This window comes from Schistocerca cancellata, chromosome 2, assembly GCF_023864275.1.
Source record: "Schistocerca cancellata isolate TAMUIC-IGC-003103 chromosome 2, iqSchCanc2.1, whole genome shotgun sequence".
Taxonomy (NCBI): Eukaryota; Metazoa; Arthropoda; class Insecta; order Orthoptera; family Acrididae; genus Schistocerca; species Schistocerca cancellata.
In genome coordinates this window covers 728,665,142-728,681,827 of record NC_064627.1, presented here as the reverse complement: position 1 = coordinate 728,681,827, position 16,686 = coordinate 728,665,142, and the positions used below count along the sequence as shown (strand labels likewise).

The 16,686-nt window shown below is 44.7% G+C and overlaps 1 protein-coding gene and 1 pseudogene across 2 annotated transcripts in view; both read right to left on the bottom strand.

Annotated features, from left to right (window-relative positions):
* Window positions 1–16,686, bottom strand: part of LOC126162528 (sodium-dependent nutrient amino acid transporter 1-like) — a 224,143-nt gene that overhangs the window by 177,291 nt on the left and 30,166 nt on the right. The gene's annotated exons all lie outside the window — the stretch shown is intronic.
* On the bottom strand, window positions 13,356–13,473 carry LOC126164297 (5S ribosomal RNA; annotated as a pseudogene).

Here is a 16,686-nt window from a genome sequence, read left to right as displayed (position 1 = left end):
ACAGACGTAATGGCAAGGCCGTCTTCCAACAGATTCGAGTGTCGTGTTTCTCAGGCATGTCAGTTAACAGATTGGCCATGCAGACTTCCGCTCAAAGCGCTACTCAGTTCGGGTAGTTGCTAGCAGCGTCCATGTCCCACGTAACGACTGTCACTGGATGGCCATCCTCCTGTCATCGTTCGGCAACAAATGAGACCGAGGAGACCAGGACGTTAAGTCGACATGGCGGAACACGCCATCGGGCCAAGAGGTTAAATTGCTCTCTGTTGCGGATATTCGTGGGAGGCACGTTCGTAATGACTTGAAGAACCCGCTGTTACAGGTAATCTGGAATTATTGTACGGTATGTTTACCTTAAATCGTAATTAGTTCAGGCTTTAGCGATAGTCCTATACCTGCAAACATAAACATAAATATTTCATAGTAAGGTTGTCTCACGTGAATGCGACATCACCATCAGTTTAAGTACTAGGTAACTCTAAAAAAATTGTTCAAATGGCTCTGAGCACTATGGGACTTAACATCCGAGATCATCAGTCCCCTAGAACTTAGAACTACTTAAACCTAACTAACCTAAGGACATCACACACATCATGCCCGAGGCAGGATTCGAACCTGCAACCGTAGCAGTCGCACGGTTCCGGACTGAAGCGCCTAGAACCGCTCGGCCACCGCGGCCGGCTGGATAACTCTCTTCCATTCTGTACAGAACACGTACATGAGAAAAATCAGTTGCAAAATGAAAGAATTCATTCACTGCCAGTAGTGAAAAGCTCTAAAAAATGTATATTTTGATTTCCATCCGTTTGTTTTTTAAATAATGAAACTTAATCAGTGGCTGTGCGATGTGAGATGAAGACGTATTTTGAAGCTTAGTTCGTACCTGGATTTCGTCCTCTTGGCGTAAGTTCCCACAGTTTTCTCAGTTCATTTTATGTGCGCTTTACATAGAATATTGTAATTTGTTTCCCAGTCATGAAGAAACTGATAAAAACTTGCTCGAGGTCTATAGCAGTGGATGGTTGCAAGAGTGAGGACAGGAGTAAAAGTAGAAAACTTTTGCTGCGTCCTGGCAGGGACAAAGGGAGTTAAGTGGTGGGAGTGGCAAGGCGTAATATCACTCTGCCCACTATGGGTACAGCGCTTAATTCGTTTTGAGTTTGCAGTTATAACCTTATTCCACTCATTTGTTTTTGAGGTTCGTGAATGCAGGTGCTGTTATAAGTACAATTACGATGCTTCAGTTCGTCTGTCATTAACAACAGCTGCTGCTCTGAAGAATGTAAAACATTTAATGGTGAGCGATGTAACAAGACAGAGGCACACTGAAATTATGCTTGATTGTGACTGTTAGCGTCGTACTGGTCAGTAGTAATAGACAAACTGCAGTCTTAGAAGACATATATTCCAGTAAGTTACTGAAATAGTGGCGTTACCCATGTGGATTAATAGTTTACCTATGTATCTAATTTTTGCGTTTTACCTGTGATCGGTTTTTGGACTGAGATACCCCAGAGGATAAAAGTTAAAAATAACGCCAGCACATTTCGTATTGACTGTTCACGAAAGCGAGGACTCGGCTCAAATACCATTTTTCCTGACAGCAAAAAGCTTGCCTTGTGAATACAGAGTGAATCCAACTAAAGAGTGACGTAAACTGGTAAGTACATGATATTCGCTGATGTAACCGTTAACGATTAGAAGTAATCGAACATGAAGTAATCGGCATGGTGGATTTGTTACTAGCCGGCCGCTGTGGTTGGGCGGTTCTAGACGCTTCAGTCAGGAACCACGCGGCTGCTACGGTCTCAGGTTCGAATCCTGTCTCTGCCATGGATGTGTGTGATGTCCTTAGGTTATGGTTCAAATGGTTCAAATCGCTCTGAGCACTATGGGACTTAACATCTGTGGTCATCAGTCCCCTAGAACTTAGAACTACTTAAACCTAACTAACCTAAGGACATCACACACATCCATGCCCGAGGCAGGATTCGAACCTGCGACCGTAGAAGTCGCGCGGTTCCGGACTGCGCGCCTAGAACCGCTAGACCACCGCGGCCGGCCTCCTTAGGTTAGTTTTAAGTAGTTCTAAGTCTAGGGGACTGATGACCTCAGATTTTAAGTCCCATATTGCTTAGAGCCATTTAAACCATTTTGGTCTGTTACTCAGGTGACACTCGGTGCTTAGTCCACGTCGAAGTCACTGACCGCTCCTGAACTACCCATCCTGTTGTTACTGCTTCTCTGCTGGCAACGCATACTCTTTGCCTCTCTTTATATCTGCGTGTGCGCTCCTTATGACAAAAGACTTGCTTGGTGAATATAGCATAAATTCGACTCACGAGTGAGGTAAATTGAAAAGTACTCGTACATGGTATACGGAGAAGTCACCGTTAATGAGTACAACTAATCGGGAACCTATTTGTGGACGTTAATACAGGGTTGGATGCACCATTCGCCATCATGAAGGCTGGAACTTTGTTGGGGACACTTTTCAAAGACGTGTCACAAGAATGGCAGCCCTTTCTTTCCAAATAGCAGAAACCAGAGAAGGTACTGATGGAATACTGATGCTGGACGCTGGGGCCTGGAGCGGAGTCCGGAAGATTTTCCATTAGATTCAGGACTGCGAATCATTGCTTCACACATGCTGCTTGATGACAGGGTGCATTGTCATGCTGATACCATCATTATGTTCGAATTGTTTCTCTACAGTACGCAATACACAATCAGGTAGAATGCGTTCATTTCCTTCCACATTTTGCGTTTTCCTTAGTGCGATAAATGGACCACAGCCTAACTACGAAAAATACCACCTCCTCCGTTTTACACTGTTGCCTCTACACATGATGACCCAAAAGTCGAAGATCCACTATAACGGCGTAGGTTGTCCTCTGATCCTCCACACACGTCACGCTGCAAACGTAACCAGCACTCGTCTGCAAAGACAGCTCCTTTGTCCGTTGTTGTCGGACGCGTCCCTGTTCTCGCGCCTCCCATTGCTGGAGGGAACACGTCACACGAATCCTTGATGTTCTGAGTAATGACCGAAAGGAATCAGACCGAACAACCAGCAATTCGCCACCGGAAGGTGACAGCGAATACTGGCGACGTTCGTTGGTAATACCATAAATCGAATCATTCATGTCATCGTTAGATTTTCGCTTTTCACTAGAAGAACTCCAGATTTTGCTCTAAATAAGCTACATCCCTTGAATGTGGGCAAAACTAGTATAATAGTATTTCATAAAAATGCAGAACTGTTTTAAAAAGTTGTGGTTTGGATGACATTGTCAGAGAACTGCACCTATGGTACAATTAATGGAACCGAGCGAGGTGGCGCAGCGGTTAGCACACTGGACTCGCATTCGGGAGGACGACGGTTCAATCCCGTCTCCGGCCATCCTGATTTAGGTTTTCCGTGATTTCCCTAAATCGCTTCAGGCAAATACCGGGATGGTTCCTTTGAAAGGGCACGGCCGATTTCCTTCCCCATCCTTCCCTTACCCGAGCTTGCGCTCCGTCTCTAATGACCTCGTTGTCGACGGGACGTTAAACACTAATCTCCTCCTCCTCCTCCTACAATTAATGGAGGAAAAAGAATGTAACTGAAGCTAAATTGAGAGATACGGAAGTCGTTGAGCTGTTTAACGGGACCAATACATATTCCCCTACCATGAGAAAAGCACTACGAATTTGGAGCACTGTTCCATGCGCAACGGTGACTGTGGAGCGATCTGTCAGCACACTTCGAACAGTAAAGACATGGCTTAGAAACACTATGGGACAAGAAAGGCTCACTGGGTTGTGTCTGATGAGCATGAAGGAAAACTGCGAAGTGTTAGAAAATAAAGTAACTGACAAATTCGACCTATACTTGAGTATTGCTCATCAGTGTGGGATTCGTACCAGACTGGGTTGACGGAGGAGATAGAGAAGATCCAAAGAAGAGCGGCGCGTTTCGTCACAGGGTTATTTGGTAACCGTGATAGCGTTACGGAGATGTTTAGAAAACTCAAGTGGCAGACTCTACAAGAGAGGCGCTCTGCATCGCGGTGTAGCTTGCTCGCAAGGTTTCGAGAGGGTGCGTTTCTGGGTGAGGTATCGAATATATTGCTTCCCCCTACTTATACCTCCCGAGGAGATCACGAATGTAAAATTAGAGAGATTCGAGCGCGCACGGAGGCTTTCAGACAGTCGTTCTTCCCGCGAACCGTACGCGACTGGAACAGAAAAGGGCGGTAATGACAGTGGCACGTAAAGTGCCCTCCGCCACACACCGTTGGGTGGCTTGCGGAGTATAAATGTAGATGTAGATGTAGATGAAAAACCTAGCAAGACTATCGTGGAACTACAGATTGCAGCCGGAATCCTACTGCTGTCACGATCCGACATATCTTGTTACACGTTTCTCCTTCTTACACGAGCAATAACAACTCCTACCTACTTGCGGGGATGTTAAGTATTTCCATATCCAGAGTGGTAGTACACTGCATGCCAGTTTAACGTCTGTTGCATAACTTTTGAATAGATTGTATCGGAAGGACTCACATCTCTATAGCAACAACATATTTATAAAGGAAACGTATTTCCTATATGTGTCATCAGTCATCATGATTCTTTTATGGATAAAAATGTCCAGATCGGTAAATAAAATGTTTTTATTTATTACAACTTTTCGGCATCTTTCATGATCAGACACCAAAACCATTGAACTTGTGAAACAAGGTTCAGTGACCGTAAAAAAATATCTGCCTAATTGGGGCGTCAACTAACAACTTGGGAAACAAGACACAGTATCAGCATTAAAATCTATGCTCAATCGGGTCGTTAACAAACAACCATAGTTATTAATTGACGCACCGGTTAGGTACAGATATTAATACTGACAATTCTAATTATTAGTTGACGCTCCGATTCGGTATAGATTTTAATATTGACACTGAAGTTCGTTTTTCAAGTTCGGTGTTCTTGATATGATGATGACAGGTGCCGAAGCGTCGTATTAAAGAAATACATTTTATTTAGTGACATACACGGTTTTATTTATAAAAAAGTGGCATTACCTTTTCTCCTGTTAGACGATCACAGCAACTTATACCTAAACATTTTGATCAGCACTTCGTTTCCAGTAGGATGCGATACTGTGTATGAACGTGCTCTGACTAATTATGTTAGTGTAGAAGGTGCTTAAACAATAATCTAATGAATGAATTAGTGAATACCGTATAAACACTACACAATTACGAAATACTGCGCACTTTAACCGGTTACAGCCAGTAAGTGGTCACCAGACAGAAACAGTGTCCTTGACTGTGTCTTCCATTCGCTACTGATCGCTCTGCAAAGTCTACCTTGCTATCTCATGCAGCTTTGTTTTCTTATGAAGTATCGTAGATACGGTAAGTATAATGGTAAGACGGGCAGCAGTGTTTAATTATCACTGCGAGGTTTTTACAGCTTTTTCGCGACCCTATCGTACAGCATGAGACTTGCCCTTGTCATCAACACACGAAACGCTTGCGTAAAATACTGGGTGATAAAAAAGTCAGTATAAATTTGAAAACTGAATAAATCACGGAATAATGTAGATAGAGAGGTACAAATTGACACACATACTGGGAATGACATGGGGTTTTATTAAAAGCAAAAAAAAAAAAAAAATACAAAAGTTCAAAAAATGTCCGACAGATGGCCATTCATCTGATCAGAATAGCAATAATTAGCATAAGAAAGTAAGACAAAGCAAAGATGATGTTCCTTACAGGAATTGCTCAATATGTCCACCATCATTCCTCAACAATAGCTGTAGTCGAGGAATAATGTTGTGAACAGCACTGTAAAGCATGTCCAGAGTTATGGCGAGGCATTGGCGTCGGATGTTGTCTTTCAGCATCGCTAGAGATGTCGGTCGATCACGATAACTTGCGACTTCAGGTAACTAACCCCAAAGCCAATAATCGCACGGAATGAGGTCTGGGGACCTGGGAGGCCAAGCATCACGAAAGTGGCGGCTGAGCACACGATCATCACCAAACGATGCGCGCAAGAGATCTTTCACGCGTCTAGCAATATGGGGTGGTTTTAATAAAATCCCATGTCATTCCAAGCATGTCTGTCAATTTTTACCTCTCTATCTACATTATTCCGTGTTTTATTAAGTTTTCAAATTTATACTGACGTTTTGATCACCCGGTACATCGAATATGGAAGGAGGAGGAAAATTGGATCAGTTTCAGTACAAAAAAAAAAAAAAAACCTGGACTATCGAGCAATGGAAGAAAGTCATTTGGTCAGATTTGTTTTATAATGTTCCCATCTTCAGGCCGAGTTAACATCCGAAGAGTGAAACATGGTGGGAATTCGGTGGGGATTTGTGCAGTGATACCGTGGTAAGCCTCGGATCTCACTGTTACTCTGCGAAGTCGCTTTACTGCCAGGGTCTAGGTGACCGTTTTGGCTGATGTGGTCCATCCTAGGTACATTGTTTGTGCCCCAATGTTGATGCTGCGATCTAAGACAACAAGGTCGCTGTTCACGCAGCTCGCATCGTCCAGGACTGATTTTGTAAGCACGAGGATTAATTGTCTTATCTCCCCTGGCCACCATAGTCATCGGATCACAATTTTATTAAGCTTGTTTGGCGTACTTTGGAGAGAAGCTCCAACGTCGTTACCCGAACATACAACTATTTTGCAGGAAGAATGGTATAAGATTCCATTGAAAACCATACAGGTCCTGTATTTATCCATTCAGAGTCGAATGGAACCTGTTTTGAATGACAACAATTGTCCTAGACGTTATTGGGCATGGTAATGTGCTTTTCTGGTGTTTCCATAATTATGTTCACCCCTGCATATCACCTATTCGAGGGCATAGGCACTAAGTTGTGAAAAATCCATTTCTGTGCAATACCCTTCCTTCCAGGAGTGCTAGTCTAGCAAGTTATAGGCCCGTAGGAGAGTTTCTGTTTTGAAGGGAGAAGTGATGTAATGCCAGAGATGCAGCTGTGAGGACGATTCGAAAATCGTGCTTGGATAGCTCAGTCGGTAAGTCTTTGGCCACGGCAAGAAATTAAAGTCCTTTTACAAAAAACGTACAGAAACAAAATTTTATTCCTTGAAAGTCAGGCTTTTCCACTTAACGTCCTCGGGTGGCTAGTTCTGTCGCACATCCAAATACAGTCTTTCAAGAAACTTCTTGTCTGTTGTGCAGCTCATAAATATATTCAGAATGAGTTATCATTTTGCAGTGGAGTGTGCACAGATGTGAAACCTTCTCCTAGATTGAAAATGTGTTCTCGACTGAAACTACAACCTGAAATCTTTGCCTATCGTGGTCAAAGACTCACCGACTGAGCTATCCAAGCACGATTTGAGACTCACTGTTTTCTACGCAAAATTTGAAGCTCCTGGCGCCACTGTAATGTCAGTAAAGTGAAACAGAACGCTACATGGGGCCAAACAAAATCGATATTAGATATGACCATAAAGTTTCGTAACCGAAATTTTCGAGCCCGATAAACTGGTAGTATTCTGTGATCGCGTTCTTATACTTCAGTTTGGGACACAATCTCTCACTCTGAAGAATTTCAGTATGTAAATTACATGGTTGTGGGATACTCGATGTGTTCACATGAAAACGTGAATTCACAACGCTCACAAAACTTCAGTGTATTCGAATTAAAAACAGTCTTGGTTGCAATTTATTTTTTATTAACAACATCTTTCCCACGCGGCATCTTCAGAGTATCTTAAAATTTTCCTTTTACAACATATCATAAACTATAAAATGGCTCTGAGCTAGCCTGATTCGACGCCTTTCTCCGTCTAGCACAGGGCCATTTTATAGTTTTTAACATGTTGTAAAAGGAAAATTTTGAGATACTCTGAAGATGCCCCATGAAGGCGAAAATCGTACTTAATAAAAGAATAATCTGCACCCAAGACTGTTTTTAATTAAAATATTCTGTACCAGACGGCCTAATATTTTAGGGAAAAGTCGGAGCTTCTTAAATAAAATGTGTAAATTTCAGGTGGAACTGTTGGCCGGGGAACCCAGGAGTGTAGGTGTAAAAATCGGAGAGGCTTTTTAGCATTTCTTTACCTACATATCGCAGGAGAAGGAAGTAAGATAAAGGTTTAACGTTCGGTAGATGACGAGATCATCAGAGCACAAGCTCGGACTGTAGAGGGATGTGAAAGGAAATCGGTCCCGTCCTTTTCAAAGAATTTATCTTGGCATTTGTCTCAACCTATACACATCAACAAACGTTTTGAATACCCCCTCTATTTTGAGATTCATTGTACAGAAAGAAAAACCTGTGCATGCGTTTATATTCATTTTCTGAGTGTACAAAACACCAAATAAAAAAGTACGTACGACAGAATCGTCTGTTTCCAAATGTGCGGTTTTTTCACAATACTCCTGAGCAACGTCAAGGAGAACGGGTGCATGCTTGAATACGTCAAGGGTCAAGCCAATCCTGCCACAAATTGTCCCAGTCTTCAGTGGCGGTTTATGGTAAGCGGAGCGGAGAACTTGGTAGTTGTCGACGTCGATAAACAGCTCGTTTCAGTCGATCCCATAGATGTTTGATTGGTTTCATGTCCGGAGCACCGACATACCATCCCATTCTGGTGACACTAGAATGCTCAAGTAACGTGTTCGTGAGAACAGCAAGATGAGCATGCGAGTCACCATTTATCAAGCTGAAATTGTCACCAAAATGGCGAGTCATCGATCAGCAAGATGAAATTGTCATCAAAGTGTTACTGATATATTCCCACTATTGGATGTAGAATTTCGTCTCTGTACCATAGAGCAGTAAGACTGACCTCAACAACCACGAGAGGTGTACGATGGCCGCACGTAATGTCACTCCAGGACGTCACTGCACCATCGCCTTATGACCGATTGGGACAAAGCGTTGTCTTCAAACACATTGTCTGCGACTATTAGAGTACAAAGAGATCAGAATTTCGTCCGTAAACACCACCTGACGCCAATCCCGGGGCGTCCATTCTGCATGATTTCTTTCTAATCTCTAACGGAGTCCATAGTGCGGTGTACGTCGTGGTGTTCACGATGGTCGTCGGAAATGGAGATTAGCATCATGCAATCGTATCCAACAGTTTGATTCAATACTTGGCGTCTTGTAGCCTCTTCAAAAGCCGCATTCAGCTCTAGAGCACTCAGCCCAAGGTTCCCTTCGATCAAAAGTCGTTGATATCGATCATCCCATGCACCTATCGGACGGTGGCGACCTGTGCGGTGTTAATTCCTCAACACTGCTTGTCAACTGGAACTTATTCCACTTCCGTACTACATCACTTTGGCTGCTACGCATAGGGCGAGCAATTTCCCTGGTCGACAAGCTTTCTGCGCGTAACGTGACGATGTATTGGTCCCGATTGCCCGTTTTGGCACGGTAGATTTTCACCCTGTTACTCCGCAGATGTCTTTAATGCGTCCCTACTAGTGCTTTACTTTCATCTGTAATGTTTCAATCCATTCTAAACCGACGTAGCGCTAATGGTAATCATGTGTATGTTTACAGACAAGGTCAGGGGTGATCTTGTGACCAGTACAGAACAGCCACAATAGCAACACATCTGTACGACATGTTGGCGTGTCGCAAAACTTTTGTTGATGTTTGTGGTTCGGGAATCCACGAAAAAACTAACTCTGTATTTCCCGGAACAGACTCCTCCCAAATACGAGCCTTATCACTGCATTAGTTCATGCGGTCTAATCACTGCGTAATTTGTTTGTGAAGGGTGGGAATAGAACGTAGTGCCGTGTTGGTGTTGATACGACAGCAAGAGAAAATAAATGTAGGAATGAAAGCAGGTTCCGGTAACATCAGAAAGAGGATCATTGACTGGGAAAACACAGCAAGTGCCATAACGCGATTTCCCAGAAACATCACTTAGTGGAAAAGGGGTCATTTTAGTGAACACGTGTCTCAGCTTATCCGTAGATACTTGACCGTTTGTGAAAAAAACGATGGTCAAAGTTCTCGAAGTACTTTATGTGCCGTTCAGCCAATAAACAGGTCAACCCAAGCGATGGCACATTGGCTAGCGCTGCGGCTTGACACTTTGACGACTCTTGTTCGAAATCCGGTTATTTCTTTATTTTTTCATTTATGTACCCATCTCTGAAAAAGATTACTACACGAATGCTTTGTAGTGTATAGCGAGAAAATATTATCCTTAGTCGCCTATCAACTGTGTGTCACATGAATGAATTAAGAAAAAAAAAATGAGAAAATTTTTTGAAATTGTTTTTGTTGAGAGTCCTGTAGTGTTTCTCGATCCACAATCAATTGTAAGGGCCAGTTTTCGGAAAAGTGATCCGTTATGCATGGTTTTCCGCGAAATTATTGCCAGGACGCGAAATTTTAATATTAACGACGTTCCTTTCCCAAGTGAGATTTATACGAAGGAATGTTGCTGTGACAAACTAGTCTTCGCGCGATGCTTGTGGTTTTCGGAATTCCTGTGTTTCCAATGTTTTTATGAACGGTATCATCCAAGGGAATGCACCAGAAATTCCGGGAGTATCCACATATGATTAAAATGTATGAGAATGTAAAAAGATTATAGCCCCAAATCTACCACATACACACATGTTACAAAATAAATGTTTGATAACTACTGTGAAATCCAGTTGCAACTTTACGATTGATGTAACTGCCTTGTATCCCGTAGCTTGATAAAAAACATTCTTGTCGTAACCTTCTATGGACTTGGTTAGATAAATGAAAACAGTAAAAATAAATTATATGAAATAAATTATATGAATGTGTGGTGTCTGTTCTTTTCGACATATCTGAAAGAGCAGACACCACGTATTCATGTAACTAATTCGCTTAGATGGACGATGGATCCACCTTCTTCAGTGCGAATGCACATGTACGACCGAACTCGTACGGGAATGTCAGAGTAGCGAGCGTGGAGAAAATGGATAGTGACTGCCGATAGGTGGCGCTCGGTGGGAATATGGGGGTCGGCCGTGAGGCGTGCCTAGATACTCCGCGCAGTCGTGATAATACTGTGTTCCGTATGGCGCAATGGTTGACGCACCTGCCTTCTAAGCGGGAGATCCCGGGTTTGAATCCCGGTCCGGTACACATTCCCGCTCGTCGCCACTGATTCCACGAAATGTTCCGATGCAGCTGACATCAGAAATCCCTTCTCTCTCCTTTCATTTCTCTCCCCACCACCTTCAATTTATATATAATGGAAAAATTAAAATAAATAAAAATAATAACTGGGTTTCGAACGGGGACACAAAATTAAGAATGAAATTAGACTTATATTAATACCGTCAGCTGCTCACGGGCGTTGATATATATCAACGGGGACAGGTGAAAATGTGTGCCCCGACTGGGACTCGAACCCGGGTTCTCCAGCTTGGCAGACGATCTATCCATCTGAGCCACCGAGGGCACAGAGGATAGTGCGACTGCAGGGACTATCTCGCACACACCTTCCGCGAGACTCACATTCTCACCTTGTATATCCACACACTACGTGCGTAGTGTCCCACCCGAACACACTCATTACTCGTGGAAGACATTCCCGTAAGAGTTTGGGGAATATGTGCGCATCCGCACAGAAGAAGAAGGTCATGGCCGGTATTGCCAGAACTATATATTTATATGGATATGGTGTCTGTTCTTTCGGACATGTCCGAAAGGACAGACACCATATCCACATAAATATACAAAATTTATAATGTGGACGCTAATCACTGTGCTACAATTTCGTCTGAGTATAGCGCCAACTAAAAGGCACATAAGGTACCTCGAAATCTTTAAACGTAGTTTTTTCATAAGCGATCGAGTATCTACGGATATGCCGAGACACATTTTCGCTTATTTTGATTTCTCTTCCACTGAGAAGTTGCTGAGAAATCGGGTTACGGCGCTTGCCGTGTTCTCCTCATAAGTGAATTCCCGACTCGATGGACGGGCCTTGAACTTCACGGCAACATATCAACCTTTCTCGGAAAAATTCGTCCAATGAAAATATCTCGCACCTCTTGGAGTTGAACAGGCTGGCATTGGGCCAAGCGCCACTGCTCCCGCCTGCGGTGACAAGTACCTGTTTCTGCCTGGTTATGTGTAACTTACGTCTTTACCATACATGCACCACTCGTCAGTCAGAATCGAATAAAATCTGCTCGACACGACTGGGACGTGAGGAAGAATCAGCAGAAACCGCAGGCGGGCGCCGCGGGCTGGCGCAGCAGCGGCCTCTGCCGGCGTCCGGTTGTGGCAGGTTGGAGACCGGGCTGCCCGGACCGGGCACCCAGCTGTTTCCTGCTTCTTTTTTGCAGGTGGAGCGGCGCGGCGCGGCGCGGCCGACTCGGGCAACAGGTTGTTTTGCGGAGGCAGCGCTGGGAGCCGAGGCGCGTTTTGCAAGCGCGCCCGGCAGCTTTCTATGTCAAGATCGGGCGACGCGTGACGGCGCGCTGCCAGACTCTCAATGAGACATCGCCAGCTGGGACCGCCGAAACACGGGCGTGGCTGGGCTGGGCCGCCGAGGTCGTTCGGCTTTAACCCTGAACTGCTACAGACACAGTATGTGAAGAAAATAGTGAAGACCATGATTCAGGAGTTTCCCGCTGACGTCGGAAGGACTAATTGGTAAAGGACTTTCGGTCGAAAGCTACTCTCGATCTGGCTCTTGGGTGCAATGATCTTCACATAGTCCACGTCGCACTGTAGGTCTGGTTACTCCAAGCAAATGTGTTACGCTTTCGAGTGGCACTTTTAGTGTAACTGAAAAGCAAGAATGCCAGGTCACTGAATCAGTAACTTCTTTATGCTACAAATAGCAATAATAGGCTACTCAACAATTAGAGTGTTTTGTTAATAATAAATTGGACAAGTGTAAGCGGGATTCGCGTTCTGAGTTTTCCATACAAAATTAATTTTGTATACACACTAAAACTAAACTCCGCCCGAACAGGCCAACGGTACCGACCGGTCGCCATGTCATCCTCATAGATGCGAATAGGAAGGGGCGTGGCCGGCCTCAGTGGACGAGTGGTTCAAGGCGTCACAGTCTGGAACCGCGCGACCGCTACAGTCGCAGGTTCGAATCCTGCCTCGGGCGTGGATGTGTGTGATGTTGGTTAGGTTTAAGTAGTTCTAAGTTCTAGGGGACTGATGATCTCAGAAGTTAAGTCCCATAGTGCTCAGAGCCATTTGAACCATTTGAAGGGGCTTGTGGTCAGCATACTGTTCTCCTGGCTGTTTTGTCAGTTTACGAGACCGGAGTCGCTACTTCTCAATCAAGTAGCTCCTCAGTTTACCTCGCAAGGGCTGAGTGCAACCCACTTGCCAACAGCGCTCGGCAGACCGGACGGTCACCCATCCAAGTGCTAGCCCAGCCCAACAGCGCTTAACTTCGGTGACCTGACGGGAACTGGTGTTACCACTGCGGTCAGGCTGTTGGCCGTTGTATACACACTGGTGTCCAAAATTAAAGCAACAAACCATTATTCCCCCGTGTTATGTCTAATTCAAGGTGCAATCACACAAAATGTCAACAGTTGTCCGTAAAATCGTGTTCTTCACGGAAGATAGCATTCTGGTCAATGGACAACCACGTCGACGATGATGTCAGGGCACCTATCAAACGGGTTAGTGTTTGCCAGGTAGTCCCACATCCACGACTGCTGTGTACACGGTCAACCGGCCGAGGTGACCGAGGGTTCTAGGCGCTACAGTCTGGAACCGCGCGACCACTACGGTCGCAGGTTCGAATCCTGCCTCGGGCATGGATGTGTGTGATGTCCTTAGGTTAGTTAGGTTTAGGTAGTTCTAAGTTCTAGGGGACTGATGACCTCACAAGTTAAGTCCCATAGTGCCCAGAGTCATTTGAACCATTTTGTACGCAGTTACAGATGGTGCAGTATGACGCAAAGAAGACGCCTACCAGCTCTCTCCGGTGGAGGGCCATAAGGCGAACGGAAGCAGGACAGTCACAAACTGATGTGGTCCGAAGGCTTAACATGAATAGTTATGTTGTTTCTCGGATGTGGCGATAATTTATAGAGACAGAAGTATCCCGAAGACCAGGGCATGGCCGAAAACGTTTGAGATCGAAAGGAGAGGACTGTTATTTGGCCGTAAGGGCACGAAGATACCGCAACTGGCATCTGGCCTCGGAGCATCCACTGGACGTGTTGTATCGAGACAAGCGGCGTGCGGAAGACGTCGGGAGAGTAGCCTTTATTGTCGAAGACATTCTGTATGTGTACCTTTGATGCGTCTTCACAGAAGGGAACGTCTAGAGTGGAGTCGTCAACATGTCACCTGGCCGGTAGAACAGTGAGTAAATGTTGTTTTCGCAGATTGAGTCCCAATTTGATCTGGCGAGTGATTCTCGACGCATTCGTATCTCGAAGGAACGTGGAACAAGATTTCGGAATCCAAACATTGTGGAAAGAGCCGATATCGAGGAGGTTCCTTAATGGTGTGGACAAGGCACTCGAATACCTCTTCATGAAATTGTACGGATGAATCGGCAAGGTTTAACTGCTGTCAGGTATCGCGGTTGTTGAGAGGTGATTGACGATAATGCTCGACCTCATAGAGCACGGGTGGTTGACGTTTTCTTGGAAATGGAAGATACTTCATGCAAGGCGTTGCCTGCTCGCTCTCCCGATTTGAATCCCGTAGAGCATGGACACAGGTTGCATCACGTCAGCATCCACCAACCATTCTCCAAGACTTGCAAGAGGGTCTGCAGAAAGAATGCGAGTTATTGCCTCAACATGAGACTGATGACATCACTCACAGCATGCCCTCTCATTGTCAGACCGGTACTGCAGCCAGAGGTGGTAACACTCCATGCTGAGCACATTAACCAGTTGTCGGAATGTGTGTGCAGGTCCGTTAAGGTGGAAAAAACGAAGAATATTTTCGTTTCCCGTTATGTATGTTGCAGTTGATTACGTTCTGTATTCTTTGCATTGTTTCTGCTTTACTATCACCTGTTTACTCTTTTTTGTGGTGAAATAAACGCATCATAGCAAAAATTATGTTTGTTGCTTTAATTTTGGACACCACTCTATATATTGTATTGTATTGTATTGCACTGCATTAAACCGGGGACCTAGAAACGACGGAGAGGCTTCGTCCCGTCGAAGCCCTCAGTGGTTCACACCCCCCACAACTGGCCATAGCAGTCCACCCACCTCACTGCCGCCCCGCACCGAACCCAGGGTTATTGTGTGGTTCGGCCCCCAGTGGAGTTCCCCGGGAACGTCTCATACCAGACGAGTGTAACCTAAATGTTTGCGTGGTAGAGTAATGGTGGTGGTGGTGGTGGTGGTGGTGGTGGTGGTGTGTGTGTGTGTGTGTGTGTGTGTGTGTGTACGTTGAGATGGTGTTAGTGCAGCAATCGCCGACACAGTGTAACTGACACAGAATAAGTGGAACCAGCCAACATTCGCCGAATAGATGGAAAACCGCCTTAAAAGCCATCCACAGGCTAGCCGGCACACCAGACCTCGACACTAATCCGTTGGGCGGATTCGTGCCGGGGACCGGCACGCCGTCCTGATCGGGAAGTAGCGCGTTAGACTGCGCGGCTAGCCAGGCGGGCTCTTGAATATGTAGTTGCTTTACAGGTTCTGCTGAATGAGTTTGCCAGTATCAAAAAATATGACGTAAAGGGCCATATCGTTTACTGACTGAGAAGTTTAATATTTGTACATCGCCAAGGAACTGTAGACCGGGACATAAATTTCACCTCGATACCTCAGCCCGTTTATGAGAAAAGGGTGTCTTAATCAGACAGACAGACAGACAAATGGATAACAAAATGATCCTGTAAGTCGGGCGGCCTTATCCCAGTCATCACTAGATGGCAAAGGCATCGCTTTCACAGCGGCTGGGGACTTCACTTCATTGTAGCTGAGTCAGTTAGCACGAAATGTTGTTGAATTACGTCATAAAGCTATTACTGACAGCTAGATCAAAATCGCTACAGTAGTTCCTGAGATTTCTGACAGAATATGAAAGCAGTGTACTTTTGTAACGGCAAACAAAAACATTTTTCTGTGATATGATATACAAATTAACAATTTTCGGCTTTTTTGGCGTTACTTGTACGATGAAGCCTTGCTTATTGCACAGTTGCTCAATTTTGGCTCAACGAAAGTACGCTATAGGTTTTGATGAATGAGTCTGCGAGTATCAAACAATGGCCGTATCTTTGCATGGCACTGTCTTAGTCACTCAAATTTTTTACCCCACCAAGGGATCCTAGATCCTAACATTTCAGATAAATTTCAACATTATACCTCTAGCCGTTCCTGAGAAAAAGGGGTCTCATTTTCTAAATGAGTCTATGATCATTGTGGATTAACGAGAATAAAGCGCCAGCCACTGTGGCCGAGCGGTTTTACGCACTTCAGTCCGGAATTGCGCGGCCGCTACGGTCGCAGGTTCGAATCCTGCCTCGGGCATGGATGCAGTCATCATCCGATCAAAAATTAAAAGCTGTAAAATATGTCGGTTGCAATAAAACACAAATCCTTCCTTCAGAAAGGTTTTATTGAAACTAACATTAGGTTCAATAAGTTTTAATTTTTTTTCTGATGATGGCAGTAGCCGAAACGTCGTTATAAACAAAGAAATACTTTAAATAATATAGACGG